At 38.8% G+C, this 9784-nt stretch overlaps 1 pseudogene; it reads right to left on the bottom strand.

Annotated features, from left to right (window-relative positions):
* Positions 1 to 1497: 1497 nt before the first annotated feature.
* On the bottom strand, positions 1498 to 9616 carry LOC127653753 (elongin-A-like; annotated as a pseudogene).
* Between the last annotated feature and the right edge of the window lie 168 nt (positions 9617 to 9784).

The following is a 9784-nucleotide window of genomic DNA, read 5'->3' as shown; positions in this document are numbered from 1 at the left end:
TGATCCAACTTACTTTATTTTATTATTTATTATGCCAGGTGAACAAGTGTAAGGACAGTGAAACTGCCAATTTAATAGTAACTGTTTTTAGAGCTAAGCAGCACTCAACTCAAGCATCACTTGAAAGAGAAAGTCCATCCTCAACCTAGCATAAGTGCAATTCCTAAATTATTTCCCGCAAAGAACACATGTGAGGTGCATGTTTCTCTGAAGGCACATTTCATGACCTTGTTCACAATAAAAACATAATCATTCACATTTTAGACACATGTTAATGTTTTGGTTAGTAATTAATTAGTAGTTATTTAAAATTAGACATAGTTAATTAATAGTTCTCAATGAGGCAAATCAAATTCAGTAATTATTGATTACCTAACAGTGAACTACAGCAGTCATCAGTTCGCTATTATTAGTGATTGGTTAATCAGGTTTCCATATTAGTTAATAGTAACTAAAGTGTTAATGTAGAACTTCTCATTTGTCCTGCATTAATTCCTGCATAGTTATCTATTAATGATGGACCATTATTATAAAATGTTATACTTTTTATTAACCTACCCAAAAAATAACTCATAAATGTCAAACAAACACTGTCACATCCATTGTCACAGAAGTTATGAAATCTACTGACCAAAAGAGCTGTCAAAGAGTCAGGCTTCAGATATAAGCCATACTCCTTTGAGACCCACTCAGTGTCAGTGATTTGACAAGTCCGCATGGCTATAAAATATATTTCTATGGGGAAATTCTGCCCTGGGGCTAGAAGAAGGTGATGGATCCTTTGTACATTTGACCAAAAGTATAATCAAGAGGTATAACTCAAAATAAAAAAAGGGTGAGAGAAAAAAGCACAGATGATGGGGTGGGCTGACAGTAATGGATGAGTGAAGAGGACCTCTGAGGTTTCGGAAAGATGTCATCAATAACTCATCAGAAACATGACACTGGAATACAGTGAATGCTCTCTCCTTCACTGTTAAGATCAGAAGAGACTTTGCCATTCTGCTCTGAATGTGAAGGGCTGTGAATGAGACTGGAGAAAAGGAAATGGGTGTAACACATGGGCAAGTGGAGAACATGACACTTACTGTATACCTGCATAGTGGAATTCACTTTTGTGATGCAAATGCCAGGCCGCATAATTTTGTTGTACTTGACGTGGTTCATAAAAAACAGAAGGCAGCTAAAATGAGATGATTGTGGTACAAAAGGTAACATCACCTGTGGATTGCAGGGCTCCAAACTTCCATATGTTGAGATGGCTCAGGGGAGTGAAGATTACGTATGTGGCCTGAACAAGATGAAGATAGCAAGTTTGCTATCTAAGCATTAAAAATGCATTTGATCAAGTGTTAATACCCCCAAAGATGATAGTGGCTGTGTTCCGAATTCATGTATGTTCATAGAATGTATTCTAACTGATAAAGAATTTAGTACTTTTTCACTGTTAATTGACAAAGTATGTTTTTGTAAAGTTTAAATACATTCCTGGGCATACTACTCTATATCAGCTGTGTTCTGGCAACTTTTTGAATCTGGTGGCTTCAGAATCTCAGCACATGCATCTTCCAGGTACTGGTAGTATTTGGCCATCATACTCATTTGACATACTGGTTTTTTCATAATGTGCAGCAGGAAGGTACAGTATGTGTATAAGAGTGATTCTGGACAAGATGAGATGTCGAGATTGAGAAAAACAGCAATATCAAGACTTAAGAATTGCGGAGGTGCATAAAAGAAGCTAGAGAGTTTTAAAAAGCATTTATTTAACCACAAATCATAGAGTGAGCTTGCTGAGTGAAACTGAGCACTCTGGATGTTGGAACTCAAAGGTAGCCATGAACAGCAAGGGTCATACTGTCTTATTACTTCAATGAAAAAACAAATCATCACTGAGGCTTCCTTTGACCCACACTTAACGGAAGAACTGAAATGTACCAAAACAATAATTGAGAGAAAATACATGGGGTTCTGGCATGTTTCAAATGAAATATTTAATCTAATGAACTCAAAAGCAGTTTTTAAAAGGGTGGAGACAGTTTCATTGATTAGAGGGCATTTAAAAGAAGATAAATATAAAGTTACTGATCAAAGTTTTGAACATCTTGACAGTTTTGATATCAGTAGGGAACCACAGTTGGAACAGTTTGATTTAGAGTGACAGGTGTTCATCATATTATTTTCATAATTTAATTTAAAAGGTATTTTTTCAAAACCCATCATTAATGATTAAAATCATTGATCATAAATGAAAACAAAACTTTAAGCTGCCATTATTCAACAAATAATTCTGCATTTTTACTTCCATTATATGTTTTCCATGTTTTGGATCCTTAGCAGTTTAAGTAATCGTAACATCAGTAATCAGTAAAGTGCTTTCTTAGACAGTTCAATAGGATTGCTGGGGAAATAAGTAAATAAATAAATAAATGGAAGTGCATAGATAAATGTTAGTTATTCTTAACTTTTTAAGTAATTTTTGCTATAAACTCAGCAAAAAAGAAATGTCCTCTCACTTTCAACTGCTTTTATTTTCAGCAAACTTAACATGTGTAAATATTTGTATGAACATAAAAAGATTCAACAACTAAGACATAAACTCAACAAGTTTCACAGACATGTGACAAACAGAAATGGAATAATGTGTCTCTGAACAAAGAGTGGGTCAAAATAAAAGTAACAGTCAGTATCTGGTGTGGCCACCAGCTGCATTAAGTACTGCAGTGCATCTCCTCCTCATAGACTGCACCAGATTTGCCAGTTCTTACTGTGAGATGTTAACCCACTCTTCCACCAAGGCACTTGCAAGTTCCTGGACATTTCTGGGTGGTAATGACCCTAGCCCACATGCTCCAATCCAGCAGGTCCCAGAAGTGATCTATGGGATTGAGATCCGGACTCTTCGCTGGTCATGGTGATGGAAATCACGCACAGAACGAGCAGTATGGCTGGTTGCATTGTCATGCTGGAGGGTCATGTCAGGATGAGCCTGCAGGAAGGGTACCACATGAGGGAGGAGAATGTCTTCCCTGTAATGCACAGGGTTGAGATTGCCTGCAATGGCAACAAGCGCTGTCCGATAATGCTGTGGCACACCGCCCCAGACCATGACAGACCCTCCACCTCCAAATCGATCCTGCTCCAGAGTACAGGCCTCATCCTTCAATGATAAATGCGAGTCCGACCATCACCGCTGGTGAGACAAAACCGTGACTCGTCAGTGAAGAGCACTCTTAGCCAGTCCTGTCTGGTCCAGGGAAGGTGACGTTGTCGCCGGTGATGTCTGGTAAGGACCTGCCTTACAACAGGCCTCCAAACCCTCAGTCCAGCCTCTCTCAGCCTATTGAGGAGAGTCTGAGCACTGATGGAGGGATTGTGCATTCCTGGTGTAACTCAGGCAGTTGTTGTTGCCATCTTGTACCTGTCCCACAGGTGTAATATTCGGATGTACCGATCCTGTGCAGGTGTTGTTACACGTGGTCTGCCACTCCGAGGACGATCAGCTGTCCTTCATGTCTCCCTTTAGAGCTGTCTTGGGCATCTTTCTGCATGGACATGCCTCCATGCATCATGTCAAAGGCACGTTCATGCAGATGAACATGGACCCTGGGCGTCTTTCTTTTATTGTTTTTCAGAGTCAGTAGAAAGGTCTCTTTAGTGTCCTAAGTTTTTATAACTGTGACCTTAGTTGCCTACCATCTGTAAGCTGTTTGTGTCTTAACGACTGTTCCATAGGTGCATGTTCATTAATTGTTTATGGTTCATTGAACAATCATGGAAAATATTGTTTAAATCCTTTACAATAAAGATCTGTAAAGTTATTTGGATTTTTAAAAAATTGTCCGAACAAGAGATCCCTGATGGAGTCAAGAAATGAACCACTACTACCTGCAGCTGTCATGGTGTAGATCACGGATAAATGGTGCGACATCAAATGCCAAACGCTAACACAAGGTGGTGTTTAGCCTGCAGAGAGCTCTTGAGTCATGGCTGACCAATAACAGTCAAGCACACTACAAAACGTGAAAATTTGTTTAGATTGAAGTGTACATTGCTTTATCAAAGTTTTGTTTCAGTTAAATTATACAGTATTATATATACTGTATTACTGTATCATTTTGAAGTCCTGCAATAAATGCAGTCATGCAGGAGCAAAATTTCATTCACACCTCACCGCACCTGAGTTAAATAATAATAATAATAATAATAATAAACATTTTAATAGAACCCACTGTCTTCATTTAGCTTGAGTAAAATGTATTATTGCTATTTTTGCACTGTTGTCTTCAGAGTGAAAACAATTCATTGTTATAGGTAAAAGGAAATACATCAGCCATTAAATCAATCTCGTCCTGTAGATTACACAGCAGTTTAGCATTGAGTTTCTTTGAAAGTTTGCAATAAAGAAAACAGATTTGCCTGATTACTATGCTCTGCATGTGGGAATATATATTATACAGGACTTCCACATAAACCAAATATAAAATTATATTTATTTTGTGCTTTTTATTAACGTAAGTGTCTGTGAGTGTGTGAGTAAGCTGCCTAGCAGTCAAACGTGAAGTCAAATTGCAGTGCAGACACACTTTGAGGCTTGTGCCTGGAAGAAGGCCTTACCTTGTCAGTGGTGAGCCACAAAATATGATTACTGTCTCCTCAAGAAAAGCGCATCAGGAAACAGTAAACAAATGGTAGTTCTGTGTGGTTTTGTGGAGTTTTGGAGAGATTAAGGTACCATGACATGAAGAAATACTATCAAGTAGGCAAATGTTTTATTTTTTATTTATTTTATAAGTAATAATTTAAGATATTTCTTAACCTGCCATTATGGGGGGGGGGGGTTGTACTCAATATAGCCATAATGGAACCAACAAAGGTAATTTGATTATTTAATTAATTATTATTTTAATTTAATATTAAAATGGTTTTCCTGATTGCTTCTTTTCTTAAAAAACATTCTAGGCTAGATGAATTAAGACTGAATGCATTACATTTTGATGGGAGCTAAATATAGGATATATGAAGAAGCAAACTTCTGCAAATTAAAAAATTAACAGGGCTATTCATTTTGTTAACTTCAAAAATAGGGCTGTCAAACACTTAAACTTATTTTAATTGAATTAATTTCATGATATGCCAATTAATTCTAAATTAATTGAAATGAATTGCACACTGTATACACATAAGAAAGGCCTATAATTCAATATATAGTGATTAAATAATTATAAATAGTTATTTTATAAAAAATTTCTATAAAATATATATTATGAAAATAATAATTAAGATAATTATGCATTACATAGACCTTATTTACTGCAGCGCCATCTTTTATCATGTTTCTATGGGGAAAATCTATTTTGTTATTTTTGGGAATGACAACAAGGCTGTGTGGGATGGACGTACAATCTCTTGTACTGCATTTTAAAGTCTTTTTGGATCGTTCTGCGGACAAAAAATTGACAAATATCTTCAGAATGTCAGATTCATCAGCCAATCGGATTGATTTATTTGTTTTTGGTTGGTGTGATCTTTAGGATATGTCCCGTTCGAGGCCTTCTAGTTGGCCTTGAGTGACGTAATCATGCTTTAAGTGATGTACGTATTTCAAGAGAAAAAAATCGTAAGATTGTCATCACTGCCGCTTTCGCCATTGAGAAAGAGATCTTTATAGATTTAAAAACAGGAGTTCCCATCTGTCGCTCACTTCGATGTTGTGTCAAAGAAGCGACACTAGGGGTCTCTCTTGAGCGGCGAATATGCTTCTGATCTATGAAAAAAGGCCAATGGGAATTAGGCAGACAGTATTTGCATACCCCTCCCCGGACATACGGGTATAAAAGCGAGCTGATGGGCGTGTTGCAGTCAGCTGCGAGTCACACACCTGTTCTTGTTCCTCTGATGCTTTGCCTGCTGTTGGATCTACGGCGCACTTCAGCAGCTTTCTCCTTCTCTGCATGGCAGTGCAGTTTGCCCCTGGTCGTTTCAACAGCGCAAAAAACTAAAAGAGTTTATAAAAGAGTGATTTTCTCTGAAAGAGTTATTTCCTCTAAAAGAGCAATACGCAGCTGGCGTTGAACGTCCTTTTCAGGACGCGTCTTTGTAAAGATGCCCTTCCGCCCCTGCCTAGTTCCTGGATGCGGTAGAGTGCTCCCTGCTTCAGACGGCAACAGGCGTAGTGAGCAGAGATGATGCTCTTTGTGAGTTGTTGGAGTTTCCTCTTTCTCTCCTCAGACATGCGCAGGTGCATCTCTCTCCAGGATTCATACTCCTGTAGCCGAGCGTTCCTGAAGTCCCTCTGACAGTGCCTCTCCCACAGGTGGTCTGTCACACCAACATACACCGGATTATACTCCTCAATGCGGAGAAGCTGCTCAGGAATGCAGCGCTCTAGAACCGGCTCCAAAATGTCAAACGGCACACCTCCGATTTCAAAGAGAGAGTCGATGTTGTTCTGCAGCACCCGAATGCATTGCTGGTACAGAGACATCATGGTTGGCAGGTATGAGATTTTACTACCAGAGTACACCTGCATCTTATTCTTCAGCCTTTGGCCAGGGGAGACTGGAACCTCTTCACAAATGTCCACAACCTTCTGATCAGCTTTTCAGTGAAGTAATGATACTGAGAAAAATCTTCACATTCAGGAAAACTTGTTGGCAGAGGAATGTTAAGCAAGTCCATCACTGAGTGCTCTGGAGCCGTTGCTAGTGTGTCTTTGGTCACCGCTTTGCTCGTCTTCACATGAGATTCCTGCACTTGTGAGTTCTCTTTGTGGGCAGTTTTCTGTTTCTTTGGATTCTTAGCTGAACTAAAGCTTTTTTTGCATTTGGGGACCTCAAAATCGTAGCTCAGGTAGGCTTCAAAAGAGATGGAGGGTGTTTCAAATCCATCCCGATTCTGCTTGTCAGTCTCCATCTCTACTCATTTTTCTTTGGTTTTCTTCATTTTATCTTTCTTGCCCGTGTCTCCACTCTTTTCTCTCTGCGTTTCAGTTGATTTTAAAAAAGTCACCTTAGCAAGTGACTTCGAAACCCTCACATTCTTTTCACTTTCGGCTCAGAGCTGATCGTCTTTTCCTTCCCATGGCCTGAGCAGTGAGACTGTGAGCCTCGATTCGAACTGGAATCTTTTTTGGGCTTGTCCCTTTTCTCACCAGTCTGAATGAATGGCTGTTGGCCAGAATAAGATAATGAAATATGCAGAAAATTACAGCATTGCAGTTTTTGGGATAGAAGAGAGTCCTGGCCTGTTCACGTCAAGTACTGAGATGGGGTGGATGATCATAGTGCTTGTTGTCATTTTGTTTGGTGTGTGCAGTGCATATAATATTTTTTTTATAGTGAAATGGTCCCTCACCTGATTTTGTTAAACCCAATTCACTGGTGTGCTTCATTGTTGCAGTATCGCGGATGTGACATGCAGTGCGATTTAATGACACTGTTTACCACTCTGATTTAAACCAACTAGATTCTACCTGGTTTTATTGACGGCCCACCTCAATAAAACCAACTGGCCATCTCTGATTCCAGAGATGGCCAGTCAAACTTGGATTGGCCAATAAAATTCCAGGGTTTGCCAGGGCCAACCCAGGACACAAATCTGGACATGCCCCTGGTTCTAAGCAAGCAGAGCATTGCAAGCTGGTGTAGGGCTTGTGGCGCACTGGGAACCTCTTGCTTCTGAACATTAACAAAGCCAAGGAGAGAATGTGGAGGTTCTGCAGTCTTTTATACTGTATATTTTGCAGTCCACCTAAACAACAAACTGAACTGTATGGGAAAATTAACATAAGGACAGACTCTGCTGATCCTCTTTCAACACTATATGTATATTTTACCTGGGATATTTGGAAGGCATGCACCTTAAACCCTAATTACACTAACAGACAATACGAGATGGTGCACCTATACTAGAAAGCTCCATCTTGGAGTGCCATTAGCCACCAGTTCATTCTACAGATTTTTTTTTTTTAAAAAGCACACATTTAAGCCAGTTTCTATCAGAATTTGAATGTGTGCTTGATCATGTTTTACTAATGTTGTCTTGCTGGAAATTGTTGCATTGTATATTGTGTACAAATTATGGACTTAATTGGTATGGGGTGTTGTTTGTTAGAATGTCCATCAAAAACAACAAAGGCACCTCTTCCAGAAAGCTCTATCTTTTAGCACCTTAAGCTAACAGCTTTTTCTGCTGTTGAATTCTTAAAGGGCACCTACTATGCCCCTTTTCACAAGATGTAATTTAAATCTTTGGTGTCCCCAGAATGTGTCTAATAAATATAAATATATGGTATAATAAATACCCTACAGCTAATTTATTATGCCATTTTGAAAATGCCAATTTTTGGGTGGGAATAAAAACAAGCTGTTTTTGTGTGTGTGTCTTTAAAATGCTGTTGGTGCTCCCCGCCCCGTATCCAGAATGGGGCGGAGATTTGACATCTCTGCATCATAACTAGACATCATAAGCAATATGACTGACAGCAAAAATGGTGGTGTTCAGCCCTATGAGTTTGAAACGGAGTCAGACACTGATGAGGGAGAGACTCCGTCAGAAGTAACAACTTTGAGAATTAACCAGGAAGTTTCCGAATGGTTATTTGATTAATTTATTTATTTGTTGTAGAGTTTTTTTCAGCAGTTTTGCAATGATAGATGAGCAACACACACACACACACATCCGGTTACAACGTTCACTATGAGCTATAATGAAACAACACACACAAGCAAACATGTTGAACATGTTGCGTAATGTTCACTTATTATTTGGTGTACAGGTGCGGCAGTGTCCGTCAGCAGTCTGGGCAGGGCCTGTACAAAGTGACGTCATTTTGTACAAAATATGCAAATGGCTTGAGACAGTGCTTATGATAATGGGGATTAAAAAAAATGGAATTGGTGGATTTTTGTCATTATAGGGTGGTTGTGTACACACACTGCCAACACACATTTATGTTCAAACACCATGTAAAAGTGATTTTTGCATAATAGGTCCCCTTTAAAATCATCTGACACCAACCATGTATCCAGCCAAAAGGAACACAATTGCTCACAGTTCTCCTTTGCTAGTAATGGTTTATATTCTCTATTGTAACTGTATTGTGTCTAAGTATAGTTGTATGTTTGTGAAATGTATGCACACTTTGTTTCCTGAGCACATCTATCTATGTATTGCAGCTATTGAAAACATCTTCACATATATTGCTTGTTTTACATATAGTTAAAGCACTGACATTTCTCCCCTTGCACTAACCTGATTTACACTTTTTAAAATGCACATACTTTATTTATTTTGTAAATGAATATAAACCTATGCAGTAGTCTCTCTTTCTCTATCTCTGGCCCTGTTCTGAACTAAATGAGTAGTCACCACACGGCCTCAGATTTGATCCATCTGTTTATGCATGGAATGCATTCGTTTGCATAGTGTGTCAAAGCATTTAATCTGAATAACACAACATACACATTCAATAGGAAGAACAACACAAGAGGCAGCAAATATTTGTGGCCAAATTGACTCCAGAATCTATAATATTATCTGTCACATCAACCTGACATTCCCAAAACCCAGCCACTTTTCGTCTATCAGATGAGCTGACCTGACCAGTGTCCATCTTAACATCTGCTGTGCATTTTTAAAAAGGCCTGATTTCCATTTCAAACGACAAAGCTGTGAATACCCTGTGGTTTTACCTTTGAACACAGAGAGAATATGAATGATCTAGCATTGCAGCGAGCATAGCTGGATGAATACATCCGAAGGCTTCAATGTCTCATCTGAT

This window comes from Xyrauchen texanus, chromosome 13, assembly GCF_025860055.1.
Source record: "Xyrauchen texanus isolate HMW12.3.18 chromosome 13, RBS_HiC_50CHRs, whole genome shotgun sequence".
Classification (NCBI taxonomy): domain Eukaryota; kingdom Metazoa; phylum Chordata; class Actinopteri; order Cypriniformes; family Catostomidae; genus Xyrauchen; species Xyrauchen texanus.
This window is presented reverse-complemented; position numbering and strand designations above follow the sequence as displayed.